General features: G+C 40.6%; 1 pseudogene; it reads right to left on the bottom strand.

Annotated features, from left to right (window-relative positions):
• Positions 1-13318: 13318 nt before the first annotated feature.
• LOC117460730 (zinc finger protein 583-like) lies at positions 13319-19782 on the bottom strand (annotated as a pseudogene).
• Between the last annotated feature and the right edge of the window lie 3012 nt (positions 19783-22794).

Below are 22794 nucleotides of genomic sequence, written 5' to 3'. Positions count from 1 at the left end.
TATTCATTATCTTTACTTATATTGCGGTCTTTTCAGCAGTGCCATCTCTAAAACGGCGATACACTACCCATCATTTACATTTCACCGTGACATGGACAAAACGTCAGCTTACCTCATGGCACGAATCCAGACTCTCCTTTGGAAAACATTGGCCGGGAAACGATAGAACGAGCACGTTTCATGCAAAGACCTGTGGCTGCAACCCGGAGCAAAGCAACAAACCATTGCGTAGCTAACTATTAGCGCTAGCTTTAGCTAACGTTAGCCAACGAAACGAACTGCCGAGTCAAATTGGAAAACACTGGTAATTAATTGTTCTATAATTTGTAAAACTACGGTGTTAAAAATGACCATTTCAAAAATAGAGATTCTAATGGTAATATATAGATATACAGATACTAAAGATACTACAGATAGGCTACTAAAGATAGGCAGGTACTTGCTTTCAAGCAGAACACAGGGGAAAACAAACTTAGCGGGAGTGTTTACGTGTGTAGGCATAATGACGTACAACGGCCTCGACAATTTCTGTAGTCCTATTCAGCCACTCGGTAACAACCATCGTTTTTCAGACACGTAAACTCTTCAAAAATCACCAGTGGGGTCACTGCTGATGTATCTACTGTCGTAGAACAAAACGTGATTTATCTCTTAAATTTGTGTCAACCACAGACCTTATTTCGAGCTATTTTCCAAAACCCTATGGAGAAAATACATTGCTTTTTTGACGAAGGAACCGGAAGTGCTAAAAATGCTAACTTACTTCCGGGTTTTAGGACGCGTCACTGCGGTTCTCTATTCTCACGTGTTTTTAATGTATCTAGTTTTACATGAATCTTTGGTTGTTTTTCGTAGTGCACATTTTGATGATTGTGTTTGCTGACACCTGACTATATGGACGGAGACAACATGAAGCTTTCACTGAGGGGACTGACAACAACAAATACCCAACACCTGGGCAGAGATAATACATTTACAATTGTGAATAATGTTTGATATCCTGATGGTAAACGCTTCTTACCCATGTTTGTTTCTTTGGTCGGTTGAAACACAGGTTCTTCCTCTCTCTGCATCTACCACAGGATAAAAAGGTGTAATTGATAGTCATGACCACGTTGGATAGACTGTATGTTATTCTGGAGCTGAGATTTATTCATAAATAAATATCTTTGATACTGAGTTCAACAGTTTTCAAAACCATAACAATAATTATGTCTTACCGTTGCTGTTTTGTGATCAAAGCTCGTGTTCAAGGGAATAAAAACGCTGCTTAAAGTTAATCCAATGTATCTTAGTCACTTTAGAATTGTTCCTGATAATCTATCATTACATTCATGACAGCAGAGTAGGTATAAAGTTTTGCAGTCCCGAGCTAATGCTGTCAAACGTGCTGTTTACGCAAACCTCTCTCTACTTGACGTAAGTGTTTAGCGGGACTTACTAACTGTCACTCGATTCTATTGGCTCTAACGGTTCAGAAAAGGTGTCAATCACCCAAATCGACCAATGGGTTCCAAAGATATGATCCTGCGTAATATAAACTACACCCGCTCCGGCTCCATTGCGCATTACGCAGCCAGAAGGGAGAGCTTCACCACAGAGCAGGTGCTAGAGATGCTAGCTGACGATAGCTATGATCATACCAGATGACTCTTCGTCGGATGATGAAGATCTCCTCCAGCCAGACCTGGATCCGGACAGTAGTGACTCGGATGTTGAACTTCCACAACAGGTATGTAATCTCTCTGTTTTTATATATTACATATACTTAATGTGTTTGGTGAAACTGCGTCACAGTGCTAGCTTAGCCAAGAAGCTACAGGAATGATTAGGCAAAATGCTAAATAGTGTTACTTGTCTTTTTGGAGTTACATTTTCTAAGTTAATGGCCAGTGAATGAATATATATATATATGTTTACTTATTTATTTGGTGCAATATTATTCATTTATTGTCCAATATTATCCTTTTTTATATAATTGTTTTTCCACATTTGTTAGATGAGGTGTGACCCCAACAGGACAAAGCCACACACCCAGAAGACTTTCAGGGAGCAGCTTGCTGCAGAATTGTTGGAGTTTGCTGAAGGCCCTGCTGAAGGCCCTGCACCTCCACCACCCCCTCCACCACCACCCCCACCCCCTCCACCACCACCCCCTTCTCCACCACTCACATGCATGCCCGAGTATTATGGGGAAGATGCCACCAAGGTCAGGAAGAACTGCAGGAGGTGCCTAGATGCTGGACTCAAAAGGGTGAAGACACCTGTGTACTGCAGGAAGTGCCAGGTCCCTCTGTGCTTCACTGTCAAAAAGAACTGTTTCAGGGAGTGGCACGACCTAAATACTAGAACATTCAGGTAGGTATAAAGTTCAGGTAGGTATAACATTTTGCGAGTGTTTATTTAAAAAGAAAAATACTTGTTGTTTTTATATACCTAGTGTGATTTTATTGTATAGTGTGTTGGTAAAATAGTTGTTGTTTTTACAAACCTACAGTGTGGTTTTATTGTATAGTACGTTGGTAAAATGTTTGTTTTTACATGCCTATAGTGTGTTGGTAAAATGTTTGAAATAAATCTGCCCCCAGTTGGAGTCAAATACTATGTTTCCGTTTTTTTTTATTGTGCAAGTACACCTACACACAATGACCTACAGTGTAGTTTTATTGTATAGTGCGTTGGTACAGTTACATACACACACAGCTACACTTACACATACACACCTACACATACCCACACAGCTACACTCACTACCCACACAGCTACACTTACACTTACACACACACACACACACACACACACACACACACACACACACACACACACACACACACACACACACACACACACACACACACACACACACACACACACACACACACACACACACACACACACACACACCTACACTTACACACACCTACACACACTCACACACACAAATATTTGTAACATTTTTTTTTTTTAAGAACTATATATATATTTTTAAAAACATTATTTTTGTTGTTGGGTGGAATGAATATCTATAGTGATGATTCAATGTAATACAATGATTTTTATAGTCTGGTACCTGCAAAAGGTCAAATGGCACTGATGGAACCAAATGTGCCCAAATGTGCCCAAAGCTTATTCCGCCTGGACTTTATTTTCATAAAACTCTCTAAAAAGATCAAATGTCACTTTTTTTGCCTCATTCTTGATACAGGGTACTTATTATATGTTATACTTTGGATTCCTAAAGCTTTTAGGCTACTAACCCATCATTCAAGGTTGGTCTTCACTATAAGTAATGGGTTTTCTTTAGGCGGAGACAGGAATTTACATTGTTTTCCTATGTTCCATCTGAATTTACTCTGACACAGAAACATCTATATTGATTCTGACACTTCTACATCCAACTCACAGATGTAACCTTGCTTTGATAACAACAATTATTCATATAAACCTTTTAGAAGTGAAGTTATAGTCATTTGTTCTGGGAATGTCCTTTTCGAGCCTGAAACCTGAAAAACAGGCTCAGGGTTTAACAGGTTAACACCTGGAAAGGACCTTTCCACCTGGGAGACAAAGCATATTTTTCAAGATATTTGATTAGTACATCATCACCAATCTGAAAAGGGTGGGTGGGCTCCTCTACAGGCTGGGGGAGCCTGTCAGCCACCTGCCTGTGAAACTTTCTCAACATGTCAGTTAGATATTTGACATAGTTAGTCATGTAATCATCTGTCCACAAAAGAGTGAGTTTGTGGGGTGTTACTGGGGGGCTAGACCCTGTGAACATTACCCTTCCCATCAATACTCCGTGTGGGCTAAGCCCTGTCGTTGCATTTGGTGAGCTTCGGATGGAGCACAGAACTAGCGGCAGCACGTCTACCCATTTTAGTCCTGTGGTCAACATTGTTTTAGTGAGTTTCTCCTTTATAGTCAAGTTCATTCTCTCAACCTGGCCTGAGCTCTGTGGGTGATAGGGAACATGCAATTGCCATTTGAACCCTAACACTGTAGCTAGACTCTGGGTTATCTTAGAAATGAATGCTGGACCTCTGTCACTGTTAATCCCTACTGGAACACCAAATCTAGGGATAACATCTTTGAGAAGACACTTTACAACTGTTCTAGCATCTTCTTTTCTGGTAGGGAAGACCTCTACCCATTTGGAGAACTGGCACACTATTACCAAAAGATATTTGAATCCTTGGCATGGTGGCAAATGCGAAAAGCCAATTTGCATGTTTACAAAGGGCCCCGAGGGGGGCGGTAAGTGTTCATGCTGAACTGGACCACTTCTTCTTCTTGTCTGCTGGCATATCATGCATCTATCTACAAGGGTCTGTGTAGCTAGTGTGATGCCTGGAGAAAACCATTGTGACTTTATAATCCCATTCATCCCTCCTTTTCCTACATGTGATTTGCCATGTGCAACATGTGCCAAAACATGGAGGAACGAACGTGGACAAACCATCTGTCCGTCTGGGTGGAGCCACAAGCTGGACTCAGCGTCAAGTGTACAACCTCGTCTTAGCCATACATCTTTCTCCCTAACATCAGCGCGGGCTTGCATGTCCGCGACATCATTAAAGGAAGGCAAACAAATGGGTTCTGCGGGTTGTGTTGAGGAGCATTGGAGCACCATAGAAGAGCAGGAAACTGCTGCTTGTTTAGCCACGGTGTCGGTTAACGCATTTCCACGTGAAATAGGATCATCAGAATTTGTGTGAGCAGCACACTTAACTACTGCTAGCTGTGCAGGGAGCATGATAGCGTCTAATAGCTCAGCTACTAACGCATGATGTTGAATAGGCTTACCAGCCGATGTTAAGAAACCGCGCATTTTCCACAAGACACCAAAATCATGGCACACACCAAATGCATACCTGGAGTCTGTGAAAATGGTTGCAACTCTACCTTTAGCCAACATACACGCCCTCAGCAGAGCATACAATTCTGCAGCCTGAGCCGATGTGCCATTTGGCAAGGCCCAGCTTTCTAAGACCTCCCAGTCGTTCACAACAGCATAGCCTGCTAAGTGTACTGTGTCAGACGGCCTGCTCGCAGACCCGTCTGTGTATAGAAAAATATCTGAATTAGCAATAGGAGTTTGCAACATATCAGTTCTGGGGGAAGAAGACATGTCAATCGTTGTGACACAGTCATGTGTTATTTCAACATCTGGAATTGGCACCTGTGTGTGTGTGTGTGTGTGTCTGTCTGTCTGTCTGTCTGTCTGTCTGTCTGCTGTCTGTGTGTGTGTGTGTGTGTGTGTGTGTGTGTGTGTGTGTGTGTGTGTGTGTGTGTGTGTGTGTGTGTGTGTGTGTGTGTGTGTGTGTGTGTGTGTGTGTGTGTGTGTGTGTGTGTGTGTGTGTGTGTGTGTGTGTGTGTGTGTGTGTGTGTGTGTGTGTGTGTGTGTGTGTGTGTGTGTGTGTGTGTGTGTGAGAAGCTGTTGCAGCTTCCAGCCGAGCATGGCAGTGGGCTGGGGTCCTAAAAATAGAAACTGCTCGCATTCCAACTGATCTGAGCTGTTGCAAAAACCTCTTACTGATAGCGCATAGTCATCTGATGGGTTAAAAGCAGCTGTGCAGTGACAATTCAACACAGGCCGCATAAGGGACATTAAGGAAGCACACACAGGGGAAATGCTAGCAATTTTCTGAATCCCTGTTGTGGAGAAAACCGAAATCATGTTGAAATCTGGAAGTGGCTCCGTACCTAGATAAACAAACACAGAGAAAAAGACAAATACTTTATTAATCCTCTAGGAAATGTAATTGCCATGAGCAACACAATGCGATACAATATACAACGTATTAACACACATCTTTACATCTATACTTATTATGATCCATACCATTACACTGTCACATTTCTGGCTGTACATTTGGTTTTGTACCAAGTTACTGTTGATCTTTTATACTCTAATATTTAGTTTATACTTGAAGTCTATATATTTGCACTATCTTACTTTTTACCACAACTGCTGCAAAATAATTTCCCTCTGGGTAAATAAAGTAATATAAATGCTAAAAGAGAATATAACCAAGCACAGCTCAATGACATGATCTATGTCATTGAGCCTGCTACTGAAAATACTGAAAATATTAACAGCTACAAACTAAAAGAATGTACCTTCGGTCTTCGACAACCTCAGAGTCTTCCTCATCACTCTCCTGGGATTCTTCCTCAGAGCTGCTGGGCTCATCTTGTACAGTTTTTTTGAATGCTGCAACCATGTTGCTTCCGTTATCTGTTATGACTGTCAGAATTTTGTGTTTTGGTATTCCCCAGTCCTCTGTGCATTGTTCCACACAAGTCTTTATAGACTCTGCAGTGTGTGGGTGGGAGATCTGGTCAAGTCTCAACAATATGTGCTTCGCTTTATTCTCCTGAGTGCAAAAGTAACATGCACTAATTGCCAGGAATGATGCTGTAAACCCTTTTTTTGTCCAGCCCAATTGTTACTTTGCGTGCTGTGGCGAGTCTTTCTTTGAATTTTTGTTTCTCGTCAATGTAAAGCTTGTCAACTAAGTTGTTTATTTTTGTTTTTTTGGGTATGTTCAGCCTCTTATCGAAGGTCTCTATCATAAGGATGAAATCCTCATCCTCAACTGTACGGGCAGGTAGACCGGTGCGTCCAATCCACTGGGCAATGACCTTTTCTTTGGTGCCTTGTTCCAGCGAGTCTGCTTTATATTTTGGTCCTGAGGAAGAGAACGCTGCTGGGATAGTTGACTGTTTATTCTTTGCACCAGGTTGCTGTTTTGGAGTACTCGTCTCTGGGATCTAGGTGAGGAAAAATAAGATTGCATAATTACTCCCTATACAGAACTATAACGCCTACAGATGAATTCCAATTAATTAAATGTAGGCTAATCCCTTTAAAATATGCCTTTGGTAATAGTATTATCATTAAAATATAGTATATCAATAATATCAAGTTTAGATTTTGAAGATTCTAATTATGTGATAATACAATACAACTAGCCTATTATATATGCCTACCTGGCCTTAGAGATAAGAAAGTATTTTCCAAATAAATTGCTGTGTACTCTTAAAAAACACACAATAATTGCAGTGACTAGATAGTTATTGCAATGCAAGCCCAGCCAACATTAGCCTGGAACTTGCCAGAATCATTCATTTGCTACCGGAAACTGAAAACGTGTTTGCAAGAAAGGCTAAGCTAACATAGATAGTTAGTACATTTGCCTCTAGTAACTAGTGACTAGCTAGCAGTCTGCATTGGCAATGGCAACTTGCCAATGCAGACTGCCCAGTAACATAGACTTAACGTTAGCAAATGTATATGCTTAGTTAGCGTTACCACATACGAGTTAGTTACGACTTATCATGTAACGTTACAGTTAGCTAACTTACCGTGGCATAAATAGCAGGATGGTGCGCCTTCAAGTGCCTCTTCAGGTTAGTCGTATTCTTCCCAACTAATTTGAAGCCACATGGCGTCTCTCCTTCTCCCGCAGTTGCAGTGCAGTGTGTTTTATTTTCTACCGAGTTATAAAGAAAGTTGGTCCATATATCTATTCTTTTTTTGCGACCAAAAACTAAAAGCGCTTTCGCTGAATCCGTCATCTTCACTGTTTGGATATCATCACCACCTGTGCTGCTGCAGTGAAGCTGGGGTGGGCGGGGGTGAGTGAGGTGTGCAAATTCCCAGAATCCCAAATAATTCAACCAATGACAGGGATGCATTTTGAAAGAGAAGACGGACAATTGGAGGAAAATAATATCCTGCATTTTTAATGTCCGATAGTCCACCCTTAACACCTTCGTCTCGTCTGTCTCGTCAACGAAAACTACATTTACATTTCGTCATAGTTTTCGTTATCAAGAATCTATTTTTAGCTCGTCATCGTCTCGTCTTAGTCATGTAAAAAAGGTCGTTGACGAACATTTATCGTCATAGTTTTCGTTAACGAAATTAACACTGATTTGAGCGTGCCGTTGATTCAACCAGTTGACTACTGAGACCTCCAGAATTCGGCAATTTGTTTCAATACAAATCTATCACATTGCTCCTAATGCAGAAGTCCACTTTACTGATGCTCTCTTTAAGGTCTCTCCGAATATTTGCTGTGTATAATTGTTTGGTAAGTTAATTCCAGGAAACACACACAGAGGAAATCAGTCAAAATTGATATTCCTAGGTTATTATTACCCCCAAATATTCTTATTGTTTTTTACATGAGCTGTGCTTTCTCTGTAGGCACCTGCCCCAGCAGCAATCACAGGGAAAATCGGCCAGGACAAAATCCCCGAGACACCGATTCACCAGGTTATAATTAAACCCCCAAATGTAAAGAGTAGAGAAACCAAAAAAAAATGCAGCCGCTCAGTTTCACAGGTAATTTATGATACCGTCAATCACAGATTCTGGTAAGGCAATATCCAAATATAGATTTGAAATTACACTTACCAGTCTCTGAAGATCTTTTGGTATCCTGTCGTGATGCCAATTTGTGATGAAAACCTCTGTGCAGCAATGCAGAGCCAAGGCTTGAGAAAGGATGGAAACTGGAGCGTCTTTAGTAACACACTGATATTTATTGAGAGAGAATAATACGGCCGGAGAGTTCACAAGCTATATTCACAACTTTCTTGTGCAGCAACCAAATCAACTCTGCACAAAGGAAGACAGGAACACAGATCTATACATCAGAAAAGGAGGGAACTAAGAGCCCGCCCTTTCTCTAATCAGTACCAGACATTTGGAACAAAGACTGGTTTGTTATTACCAACGTGCATGGTCCAAACTTCCCCACAGGAAGACAGAGGACCTCTTGACCTTTGTCCTCCTCAAGTTACAGACAGGGCACATGCAAGAAAGACTGAGAATCTCTAGATACACAGATCAGATTAAAATATTCTCTTACAAGAACCAAGATGTAAGATATGATTAAATGGATATCAGTAAGTATGAGTTACCCATATATATATATATTTATGTAGCATTGTTGAGATTTTCATTTCCATATCTACACTGTAGCTATAAGACAATAACGCCTCATGAACCCTCGAGTATCTAAACCAGGGGTGTCCAAACTATGGCTCGGGGGCCATTTTGAATCGGCCCTCAGCAAATTCAAAAAGTATAATGCAGTACGGCCCACAGATGAAACTTGTGGTAGTATTGTATTGTACTTCTTAACCCTTATGTTGTGTTCGGGTTCTCCCGTGACCCGTTTCAAGTTAAAATTATATAATAACTACGCTCTAGATTTTTAAATCTGAACAAGGCTTCATGATATCCTCCACAACAGCTATATAAACACTACAATACTGATTTTGACAATTCTAGCCAAGTCTGAAGGTCTCTAAAAAATGTGGTGTTCGGTTCGGGAAGACCCAGCAGAATTGTTTTGGGTGACTCTAGGTCAAATTTGGCCCAGTCAAGATTCATCTTTGACTTTAGATAAAGCCCAGCCCCACCCCCTTCATACACTGTACACAGCAAATTATGTAGTGTGAAATAGTGTTAATGTTTCAGTGTCAATTATTTCGAGTTGATAAGTGTTGATTTGGGTGTTCTTTTAGACTTGCAGTGCTGACAAAGCTCTAAGGCCGGTGTTATTTAAGGGAGTTGATTGCATGCACTCTAGTTGGAGTTAATTACACTTCCGGTTTTAGTGCGCCTTTTTTCTTTATCTCCTGGGGGGAACAACCTGTGTCTGGAAGGGGAGCCTACATTATTTCAAAAAGGTGTTACGACCCTGGGTCGTTATGTTGTTTGTGTGCAGGTATTTTCTTCCTCCTCCTGTGTCTGTGGCTGCGTATGAGTGAACAGGTGGTGCCCGGTAGCTGATTGGAGGCCCTCGACAGGCTGATTGGTCCACCTGGGGAGACGGGAGGATATTTAACTGCAGCCGTGCAGTTCCTCGGCCGCTCTCACTGACTCCACTTCTCCTACTCTCAAGCACGCTTTTTGATATTTTGTTCTATGGTGCTGTGAGCGCACCTTGGTATCGTTTTGTCCTTCTCCTCTGGCTGCGGGCCAGTGTCACTTTACCTGTCTTTGCAAGACAAATTTACGTTCTCAGGAGTGCAAACCCTTTTGTTTTCTTTTCCCTTTTGGATTGATCGTTTTCTCCTGTTTAAGTTAGTGTAGGTAAGAAGCCTGTATATTTATTTTCTCGGTTAGGTAAGATTTTGAGTTGTAAGGTTTGTTTCTTTTTTGTTGGTTTTGCTACTCCTGTTTGTGTATATTTTTGGTAAATTTATTTACCAAACGCTTTCTCTGACTCGGTGTCTGTGTTCTTGGGAGTGGGGGAGTGAAAATGGTGCTGCGCCTAGGTAAAATAATGCCCCTAGACCTGGGCGTAACAAAGGTAAGGACCACGTATATTCAATCATTTATGCTGATCATTTTTGTATTAAAGTGTGTGTAAACATCACGTAGGGTGTGACTCAAAAGTGTCAAGGCTGGTGTGGAGGCTTTGCTGGTATGACTCTCACTAGTATTACATTGCGCAAAGTCATGTGTATTTTCCATGCAGCCATGACCATAAGCGGGAAATCAGGTGGAGATGAGTTGCAGCTGTGTTAGCCAAAACGTTCCAAAAACTCCATTGAGTTCAGTCAGCACGAGTGACTAAGGTAAAGATAGGTAGCTACTGATGTTGGAACGGTTATTATCATTTTCAATAATATTTGTTTTACGTTGTCTTCTCTGGTTCTTACCACTCATGGTCTAGCTGCTAGTTAGCTCTATGTTAATGCTAGCTTTATGCTAACGTTATGCTAAAGTAGCATATAATGGAAATACTCGAGTAAAGTACAAGTACCACAATAACTCAAATCCAAAGTGACGGACAGCCAGAGACGCTTCACTTTCACATTAAAGAACAAAGACTTCACTTTTGTCTTCCTGTTATCCTAAAGTTTGCTTTACACCTTTGATCCGTGGGGGTCATTTTGACTAACGAACTAGCGGCAGGGGAATAATTATATATTAAAAGACAGCAGCATCATAAGAGGGCAACCATGTGACAGAGTGTGTCACTTTGCTGAATGACCAGCTATCCAGGCCAGACTCTAAAGACTTTCCATGAGGTAAATGCTGCTGCTGGAGTACTGACTGGAAGTATTGCTGATATCATGTCTAATATCCTCTTAAAATACTCTGTCCAACAATATCATTCTCAGGAAGAAATGTTTTTTAACGCTTATTAAAAGTAAAACATGCATTCTTATACTCAGGAGGGGACATTGACAGACGATTACTGGAAAAGTAAACAGTAAGTATTTCATAGTACTTGTGGGGGTAGTTTCACTAGTACTGAGTCCGACAGGATCAATCTCATGAAGAACTAATGGCAACAAAAAATAATTCCCTCATCAAACTTAGCAGAAGTGGCTTGATTTTGTTCTCAGCAGGGGACTTTGACAGAGTATTGCTCAATGAATACACAGTCAAAGTACTTCAATGTATTGTTAGTAGTAGGCTAACTAATACAAAGTCAAACAGTATCAAGAACTAATGGTAAAATTGTATTTTTATCACTCATCAAAGACGGCAGAAAACATGCATTATGTACCATGCTCAATATGTGTCTTGGCCGTTTTCGTTGTGATCGCTAAATTCACCTTGTTTCCCCTTGTTTATAATATCACTGTTCCAAGCAAAGGAGGACTTTTGTTTTTAAAGGAGACATGTCATGCTTTTCCGGTTATTACCCGTCCCCTTGTGTGTTATGAAGGTTGTTATGCTTGTAAACGGTCTGCAGAGTCAAAAACCCTCAAAGTCCACCATGGAGTAAAACTCTAACACAAAACCTCCCCAAAACGCCTCGTTGGAGATTTCTCATGTTCTTCCTGGACATTGTGACGTCTGACCACCCAGTAGCCACGCCCAGAGTGGAGGCAGCTCTGCTGATTTCCCCTCCCTGGCTGCAGGCTGATAACAGATAGTTGGGATCATATCGAAATTCTCTCTGCAGACCCATTCTCTCTGCAGACCCATTCTCACATTGTTTATCAACCTTTTTCTTACTTAATATCAAGCCACACTTATTGTTTTTACTTCGGCTGGGAGTTTGTGTGTGCTCAGGATGAGTATCGCTAAACAAGGAAACAACACCTCCACGGAGATCAGCAAACGTCCCGACCAATCAGAGCACACTGTACTCACAGGGAGGGTGGAGGCTGGAGCTATTGGAGCTACTACAACGAGCCGTTAAAGGCAGAGAGTGAGATTCAGTGAATACACGTAGTTTACAGAGATGCTGTATGAGAAACCAATGTGAGTTAGGAAAATTGCACGATATAAATATATTCTATACCTCAACAATGGAATTATGATTAGTGGAAATGGCCATGACATGTCTCCTTTAAATCACTTCCACGAGTTTCACCCGCCCCTCCTCGCTCCAATGATCATTAGACCATTTAGAAAGGTAATAAAACAAAAACAAAAAGGCCTCTCAGACGCTCTTCCGCTTACTGGTGTAATAAAGAAAAACAAATGGACTGTAGGTACACGGCTTAGGGCGACACCATCTGGTCACAACTTTAAATATTTTACCATGTTTATATACAAATAAAGAACTCTCACTGGTTCAGAAACTTTTTCCTAAAGTGAGTCTCTTTTCTTTTCTGACATTATGGGTATTTCATTTTATATTAAATACATAACTATAAGAGTGCATTACATCTAATACACTTCACTATGAATCCAGAACAATACAACTGCAGGAGTATGGATACAGCGAGATGTGTGCATGCATTTTGAGCAGAATCCAGCAGAGTGGACCGTGCTGTTCATCCTATGTAATCTATATGTAAAGATAAAAGTCTATATATTTAAGATAAAGCTGTGAAACAATCTCAATAATTGGCAGCAAAAATGTAAGGTTTTTTTAATTGACATAAAAGGATACATGTTGAGATAGGAAGTTCTAATATCTTAAGAGAAGAGCTTGAATATTAAAAAACACAAACTCTTTTGGCTTCTTTCTACTTGGTCTTTCTTGGCTTTGTACTGGCTATCTTGTAGCTCTATTCAGGTTTTTGGAGTTTTTTTTCTAGCTCTGTCCCTGATCATTATCAGAACCTGAAGGCTCTATACGGACTATCTTCTGGTTCTTTTCGGGATCCATCCTCTCTGTCCAGTGAATTACACTTTTGTTACTGGAGCAGGTAAAGCATACAACAGCATTATCGGAGCACAAAGTGGAAGCTTGGATGAAACACAGCGGACTTCTAAACGATGAACACCCGCAACTTGGAAGAACTAAAGTTGGGTTTTATGCGTTCTAATATTGCAATGCAAACCCATGATGTAATGACAGTAATTAAGAATAATTGAGTCATTGAATGCTCATTTCAGTAGATTTAATCAAACAAAACAAACATATTGGACATGGCCTCAAGACTGTAACCTCTTCACATTCTGTTGAAATGGTCAATTACTAGCCATATCTTACACATTGCTGTTTTGAATCATTAATATGTGGATGACAGATGAACTGGATGATGTAACATGTATGCCATCTGCTGGAAAGAAGACATATCGCGCTGTTGGCGTTGTTTAGACAACAAAAACGGAATGAAGCTCTCATTTCATAAACAATATTTGAGTACAGACACCGTCCTGCAGAGAGCACACTACCCAACAGCACGTTATTGGTCTAGCATCACTTTACAAAATATTTGCATTAAGACACTAAGACTAGCTGGTCCCTTGTAAAGGTGAGTCCACCTTAAAGACAGGACACGGGAACTTGGTCCTGAGGAGATGTAACGATTATTAAACAAGAAATAGTCGAGTCAAGGGGTCAAAGAAAATTAAGATTTGTGATTATTAGCGAATCGGTTGCAGGTGGGTGAAATCAGGCTTAGGGAATAACGTATTACATGTAACGGCATTAGGTCATCAAGATACAAAATAGACAAATGTATTCCCTTACAGTTACAGAATCAGCTGACGACCAACACACTTATGTCTTTTGAAACGATAATGCCATTTAAATCTTTTGTCACAAACATTGCAGCTCTATTTTTCCTCTCCTGTGTGGACTCTCATGTGCGTCTTTAAACTATGACTCTGTGAAAAAGCTTTCTTACAGACTGAGCAGCTGTGTTCTTTCTCTCCTGTGTGGACTCTCATGTGTTTCTTTAAATGTGCACTCCGTGAAAAAGCTTTCTTACAGACTGAGCAGCTGTGTTCTTTCTCTCCTGTGTGGACTCTCATGTGTTTCTTTAAATTTCCACTCAGTGAAAAAGCTTTCTTACAGACTGAGCAGCTGTGTTCTTTCTCTCCTGTGTGGACTCTCATGTGTGTCTTTAAATTTCCACTCAGTGAAAACGCTTTCTTACAGACTGAGCAGCTGTGTGCTTTCACTCCTGTGTGGACTCTCATGTGTTTCTTTAAATCTGCACTCTGTGAAAAAGCTTTCTTACAGACTGAGCAGCTGAATGGTTTCTCTCCTGTGTGGACTGTCATGTGTTTCTTTAAATGTGCACTCCGTGAAAAAGCTCTCTTACAGACTGAGCAGCTGTGTGCTTTCTCTCCTGTGTGGACTCTCATGTGTGCCTTTAAATGCCCACTCTGTGAAAAAGCTCTCTTACAGACTGAGCAGCTGTGTGTTTCTCTCCTGTGTGGACTCTCATGTGTTTCTTTAAATGTGCACTCTGTGAAAAAGCTCTCTTACAGACTGAGCAGCTGTGTGCTTTCTCTCCGGTGTGGACTCTCATGTGTGCCTTTAAATGCCCACTCTGTGAAAAAGCTTTCTTACAGACTGAGCAGCTGTGTGGTTTCTCTCCTGTGTGGACTCTCATGTGGTCCTTTAAATTTCCACTCCGTGAAAAAGCTTTCTTACAGACTGAGCAGCTGAATGGTTTATTTTCAGCACTACGTTGTGGATAACTGACAGATTCATGTCTATTTTTCAGTGAGTTTGAGCCTGATGCAGGTTCTCTGGTCTCTTTCCAATCAGCACTGTCTTCAGTGTCAGGTTCAGAAGAGTCTCCAGTGTCGTCCTCAGTCTTTGGTTGTAAACTGCTCTCTGGATCTGAGTTCCTGGCTGGTTCTGGTCCTCGACAGTCATCTCCATCAGCTTCTGTTTCCATGTGTTCAGTTTGTCTTTGATGAGGCTGTGAGGACTGAGGTTTCTCTTTATCATCTTCACTCTTCACAGGGTCAGGAGTGAAAGTGGACTTGGTGATCTCAGCCTCCTCCAGTTCCTGAAGCTGCTCTCCCTCCTGACTGATCCTGAGTTCCTCCTGTTCTTGCTTAATGTGTGGGGGGGGCTCTGGGTCCTCCGGGTCCAGACTGGTGCTCCACTCCTGCTGGTCAGGGAGAAACTCTTCTTTAACCACCATGGACATCTGCAGGAAACAGGAAACACACAGTCAGAACAAACTGTTAAGTGTTTGCATTTAAAAATCTAATCACCATTACAATGGGAGACATTTTGCAGCCCTAATTAATGCCTTTGTTTTTATATTTTCACATTATCTTTCTTAGTCCCATCTATTGTGTATTTGTGTTGGCTCAATGCACCTTATGTAGCCCTGCCCCTTTCCACTTCCAGTTAAAAGTGAAAACGTTTTTCTTCTAGTGTAGCACTAGCACTCGTTCACAGATACACTACGCCTACAGTATATAATTACAAGACTATGTTACAAATAAAAATCCTCCATTCAAACCTTATTTAAGTAAAAGTATGCAAGTATTAACAGAACATTTGACGGCACCTTCCTATGTAAAAGTAATGATGGTGCAGTAAAATGTTTCCTGTCGGTGTTTAATGTATGATGTTTCTTGATTATTTCGTATGTTGCATTTTACTGCTGTACATGTTCAAAGTTGCGCTTGTATAAATGATTATAGATGAGGGAACCTGCTAAATATTAAAAATGTGTGTGTTTTATATACCGTACCAATCAAAGTTTGGACACACCTTCTCATTCAATGGTTTTTGTTTATTTTAATATGTTTCGACTTTGTAGATTAATACTGAAGACATCAAAACTATGAAAGAGCACATATGCAATTATCTAGTTAACAAAAAAGTGTTAAAAAATCAATATGATTTTTATTTTAGATTCTTCAAAGTAGCTCACTTCTCTCAGTCATGAGGTAGACACCTGGAATGGTTTTCAATTAACAAGTATGTATTGTATTAACAAGTAACAATGACTTGCCTTCTTAATGTGTTTGAGACCATCAGTTGTGTTGTGCAGAGGTAGAGTTAGTGCACAGTGGAAAATACTATTTGACTGCTGTTTTAATCCATATTATAGCAAGAACGACTCAACCCAGTAAAGAGAAACGACCGTCCATCATCACTTTAAGAAATGAAGGTCAGTCGATCCGGAAAATGTCAAGAACTTTGAATGTATCCACAAGTGCAGTCGCAAAAACCATCAAATGCTATGATGAGACTGGCTCTCATGAGGACCCCCCCCGGGAAAGGAAGAGCAATAGTTACCTCTGCTGCAGAGGATAAATACATCAGTTACCAGCCTCAGAAACATTAATTAAAAAGCACCTCAGATTAGAGCCCACATAGATGATCACAGAGCCCAAGGAGCAGACAATCTTAAAGGTCCCATGACATGGCCTTTTCTACTGATCATAATTCCATTGTTGAGGTCTACTAGAATAGATTTACATTGTTCAATGTTCCAAAACCACATTGGTTTCTCATAAAGCATCTCTGTATAGTATGTGTATTCACTCTCTGTCCTACACACCTTGTTGGAGCTCCTGCTGCTCCAGCTGACTCAGATAAGGAAATATATGATACATTATGATGTGATATGCTGCAGACTGTACTGTTACTTTGATCCGGCTATTTATGTTGTGGCAGATATTTAATTAAGCTTTCTAAACGCTAATGTTATATTAGTCAGATTGCTCTGAAGATGGGAGGTGATATTCTATTAATGTTCACGTTCACACAGTCAGTTGATTTGCCGTCTTTCCTGCAGTGGCAATTTTTCTGTATTTCCTTTCTCCTGTAATATGACTTGATCGCTTTAAACTCCGCACACTGAGCTCTGATTGGTCAGCAGGCAGTGCTTTCACTGAGTTGAGCTCTTAGCCTGCAACCTAACCTGCTCCGGGGCAGGTTAGCCATAAGTTACCATGGAGATCTAGCCTGCTAAAAAAGAGAACCAGCATCGTAGGACCGGAAACAGAGTTTTCCCTGAAGTTAGCTCGCTAAGCGAAAATCCTGCTTCGTAGTACAGGCCTCTGGTGATTAGGGCTGTGCAATTTAATCGATCCTGCGATATATATCGATATTTAGTTTTCCTAGAAAGTATCGATATTTCAGCCGCGGGTATCGATACATTAAGTCTGATAACTGTGTTCGTTATCCTCGCGTCCAGGAGAGAAGCTTTAAAAAGGAGACTAATTGAGTGTCTGAGAAGGTTCAAATGTATACTTTAATTAATAAAAAGCGCAGTAACGTTACAAGCTGTGTTCTGGCTCTCGTGAGCGAAGTGAAGAGAGCGAGCTCCACCTTTCCAGCTGTTAAATATCCTCTGTGGGCCGGTTGGCGCTGCTGGGGGCCGGCCCTCCACGTCTCCAATGTTCGTTGTTGCGCATTACAGAGGATTCAGACATTGTACATTAAATATATAACTAAACACGCCTTTTCTCCTCCTTATCTCTTTCATGACTTTTCATTTAATACATTTTAAACGCTGTAATAAATACTCCAAAAATACCTCACGGCTGGTATCATTTCCGGTAGTTCCGAATGTTGTCTCATGCTACCCACTTCTGTAAACAAACATATTCAAATAAACTGTACCTTCATTTAATATTCAGCAATAATAATATCTCGACATCTATAGTTGTAGTGTTGAAATCAGTAGGTTTCGGTGTGCAACACACTCATATCGCTACTAAATTCACCTCTATAGTAAATCGTATATTAGCCACATGCTAAATGCTAACCGGAGATGAAGAATTTTCAGAATAAAAGCTTAACTGGTTGTGCACAAGAACTTCTGGTTTTTCAGTATAAAACAGCATTTAAACTGACGGTATGTTTATGGTACTTTATGCCATCAAAACATTGATTTTAATTTCTAACAAGTATATATATATTAGGGCTGTCAACGCGTTAATGCGTTAATAACGCAAAAAAATTTCAGAGCGCATCGAGTTTAAAATACCATCTACAAACTGATGCTGCTGACAGCCCCGCTCCTGCCGTCTGCTTGTGGCAGACCACACTTCCACGCTCACCGGCAGGCACCGACTGGCCATCGGGAGGACCGGGAGGGTGTGTGTATGTGTGGCCCGAGCGAGAGAGAGACCTTACGTGCATTGTTGTTGTTAGCATCGGGTGCTAGCTAGCTGCGCTAACGGATATAAGGAGCTGTTTAAATGAAAACAGAGGAGCGCTCTATCCACACAACTGCGCCGAGCACTTGACTTTAGCCAGACAGTGAGACATTGTACGAAAAGTCAGCACACTCATGATTGCAGCGTCCAGGCAGCTCCCGTTCGAGCATATGCCTCCAACACACACACACACACACACACACACAACACACACACACACACACACACACACACACACACACACACACACACATTATTGTATGAGAGAATTGGGGCGAATATTTATAATGTTCAGAGGTTGTTGTGTTTAATATTCATGAGAATATTTGTCATTGTTCAAATGATAATAAAACACACATATAAAGCATATTTGTCCACTCATATGTTGATAAGAGTATTAAAAACATGAAAAATATTCCTCTAAGATACATTTAGAACAGATCAAAAATGTGCGATTAATTTGTGATTAATCGCGATTAACTATGGACAATCATGCGATTAATCACGATTAAATATTTTAAGCGACTGACAGCCCTAATAAAAACACATTACTCCAATCACAATAAAAGACAATAAATTACAACAGATATATAAAAAACACAGGGAAAAGTCAGGAGTCGTGCTCAGCTCTGACTAAAAGGCCAGGGAGAAGAAGTGTGTTTTAAGAGTAGATTTAAAAAACCCTAGGGTCTGGGCCGACCTCATATGGAGGGGCAGAGTGTTTCAGAGCCTAGGGCCAGCTGCTGCGAAGGCTCGGTGGCCTCGGGTTTTGAGCCTGGTATTGGGCACTATCAGCAGCTCTGGCTGGGGTGTAGCGCTGGAGGAGTTCAGCTATAGGCCGGAGCCAGCCCATGTAGGACTTTTTCACAGTGTGGTGTTTGTACTTTTACTTCAGGATCTACTACCTACAGTAAGTGCTGATAAAGGGTCTAAAGTGTTATTAATGTGATAATAAAATGTTAATTAAGGGTAAAGAGAACAGACCTGCTCTGTGTATCCGAAGCTGAGGCTGTAAAACAGCGTCCAGAAGTTTCTGGAGTCTCTTGTTCTCCTCTTTGGAAAGAGACAGCTCCTCCTCGTACTCGGCTATCGTTTTTTCAAACAAAGCAAATATCTCTTCAGCAGCAGCAGTGAGTCGCTGCTTCTTCAACGACAGCAGCATTTGGACTTTACTCATGTTTACTAGATCACCTTTTCCTGCAAGCTCCGTTAAACACACCGTTTCTCTCTCCATCAAACTCTCAATCTGACTAGCGTTGCTAACGTGTTTCCAGCTAGCATGCTAAGCTAGCTCCTATAGTCCGCGGTAAACACTCCAGAAAAAAGAGCACACAGTCCATTCAGAGGTTTATCCAAACACACAGATGATGGATCAGAAGTGCTGGAGCTCACACACACTTTCTCAGGAACACAGAGAGAGAGAACCGTAGCGACGAGACGCCGTTACCGAATAAAATGTTGGACGAACACCTGCTGATATTCTTCTTCTTCTTCTCTTGTTGTTGTCGGATTGCAAACAACTTAAAAAGGTGCATACCGCCACCTACTGTACATGAGTATGAATCATCACATCATTCCAACTCTTTAACCTATGATCCAAACAAAATTAAATTAAAAATAAATAATAAGAATAATAAATCAATAAAACCATGAAATAAATAAAACAAAAATACAAATCTATGTTCTTTCCTGACCTAATGTTAGATTATTTTTCCTACCCCAGGTTCACTCAAGAATTTAAACAGTGCCTTTCTGGTAGCTCTTACTCCTTCTCCTTTTGTTCCCAAAACACCAACCACACTCCATTCCCTCTCTGCCTCTAAAACTGTAGCCTTTAGTTGTTCTCTTTCGGCTTTATAGATGTCACAATGTAACAAGATATGTTCTACATCTTCTTTTACTGCACAGTTTCCACACTTGTTACTGTCACTTTTCCCCATGAAAGCCGTGAGATTTATTCTGAGTCTAGCCATCATGATTTCCTCCCTTCTGTTTCTTTCTTTATGACTATTAATTGTAATTGTACTTTGTACTTTGTGATAGTCCTTGCCTTTCTGGTCTTTCTCCTACCTTTTCTGCCAGATCTACATCCCTTTTTTCTTAATCACTGCTTTTCCTTCTCCAAGTTGAACTGGTAAAGTTATTTCCTTTTGTAGTGCACTTTTTGCTCATTTATCAGCACACTCCTTACCTTTCACCCCCTCATGTGCACTCGTTCCCTTTCACCCCGTCATGTGCAGGCACCCAGCAGAACTGCAGATCTATACCGCCTCTGTGCAGTCTTAACAGGCTATGATTCAGTTCTATGAGAATGTCTTCTCTGGCAGTTGTTGTTGATTGTATGCTTTGTAATATGGAAAATGAATCTGTACATATAACCACCCTATCTGGTCTGACCTCTTCAACCCACTGCAATCCTATTATTACAGCAAGCATGTCTGCTGTATACACTGATAATTGATCAGACGCTCTTTTTAAAATAGATATTTTAAAGTCTGGGATGTATATGCCAACTCCAACACACTCTTCCTTGTTCTTAGAACCATCTGTATAAATGTATAGGTAATTGTAGTACTTTTCGTTCAGATACATACTTGTTTTAATTGCCACTTCATTTATTTGCCACTCTTTTTTCCTTTCTACAATACTCATATCTATTTTAGCTTCTGGGGAAAGCCATGGGGGAACACTGCTAAATGGGGTTGCTTTGGCAAATGTCCCTGGAATTTTGCATATTCCCAGCTATCCTGTAATATTCTATTTGAAATATTTTCTTCTCCACTTCCTCGTAGTCTGACCCAGTATGACAGAGCAAGTTTCTCTCTTCTGATCTCCAGAGGTGTCTCTCCTGCTTCTATCAGAACTGCATTGATAGGGGATAACTTTATCGTTCCAATACACAGCCTCAATGCTTTATATTGTATTCTATCAATTTTTAAAAGCGATGTTTTTGCTGCTGCTCCATACACTATACAAACATAGTCTATTGTGGACCTCATAATTGATCTGTAAATGTCTATTAATGCTTGTTTGTCTGCACCCCAGTTGCATCCAGCTACAGCTCGCAATAAATGTAATACTTTTTAGCATTTTGTTTCCACTTGATTAATATGCATTTTCCATGTATATTTGCTATCAAACCACATTTCTAGGTATTTGAACCATAGACTGTATATATAAAGATTTGAACTCATTCACCTTTGTCATTGGACTATCATATAGTGTTAGCTGTTGGCCATCAATCTTGCGTTTGTTTGTAAATATCATTTAGCATGCATGACTTGCTTTCTGACATTTTGAATCCCCAGTTATATGACCACCTCTCCACTTTTGTAATCGCTCTAGCTATATTCTCCATTACGTATGGGGCATTTCTTCCCCTCATCCAAATAGCCCCATCATCTGCGTATAGAACCGATTGGATGCATGTGTCTAAGCATGTAAATATGTCATTAATCATGATGTTAAATAATATTGGACTGACTGCACTCCCTTGGGGAATACCATTTTCTATTTCAAAAAAATTGGAAATATCTGCTCCAACATTTACTCTAAATGTCCTGTTAAAAAGGTCCTACCCAATTGTGCATTCTCCCTCCAATACCCATTCTACTCAATTTGATCAGTAACCCATCCCTCCACATAGAGTCATACACCTTTTCAATGTCAAAGTACACTATTGCCATTATCTCTTTCATTTTCAATGTTTTTTCCACATCGTTTTTCCATCACTCTTACTAATGCATCTATTGTGGACCGCCCTTTACGAAATCCGCTCTGAAAACTACTCAGCAGCCCTTTCTGTTCCAGTACATGTGAGAGCCTACGGACGATGTTCTTTTCCATCCATTTACATATGTGTGATGTAAGAGCTATTGGTCCATAGTTACTAAGGTTAGCTGTACTGTATCTTTCCCTGGCTTATTGAATGGTAGCACGATTGCTGTTTTCCACACACTTGGCATATCTCCCTCTCTCCAGATTATATTGAAAAGACTCAGCACAATTTTCATAGTTTCCATAGGTAACTTTCTAAACATAGCATAACATAGCTGGTCTTGTCCTGGGACTGTATATCCTGTACCTTGTAAGGCTATTTTGAGTTCTGACATTGTAAATTCCACATCCAGAGCTGACCTATTATCCTGTCTCTTCTCCTTCACGTTTTCATTCTCTGCTAGTAACTGCTGTTTTTGCTGCCTATGAATATCACTGAGATGCTCCCCACTATGTACTGCTGCAAGTGTCCTTCCTAACATATCTGCTTTCTCTTTATCTGTCACTGCCAGCCTCTCCCAATCAACCAAATCTGGAATTTCAATGTATTTCCTTTTCTTACTCATCCGCTTAAACATGGACCAGACATGTTCCTAATGTTACTCCTCTGCCAATGGTAGAACAAAATTCTCTCCATGTTCTTTTTTTTGTATATTTGATTGTCCTTCGAGCAGCTGCCCTTTTCCTTTGAAACTCTAGAACAT

This window comes from Pseudochaenichthys georgianus, chromosome 16 (assembly GCF_902827115.2).
Source record: "Pseudochaenichthys georgianus chromosome 16, fPseGeo1.2, whole genome shotgun sequence".
NCBI classification, from domain to species: Eukaryota; Metazoa; Chordata; class Actinopteri; order Perciformes; family Channichthyidae; genus Pseudochaenichthys; species Pseudochaenichthys georgianus.
This window is presented reverse-complemented; position numbering and strand designations above follow the sequence as displayed.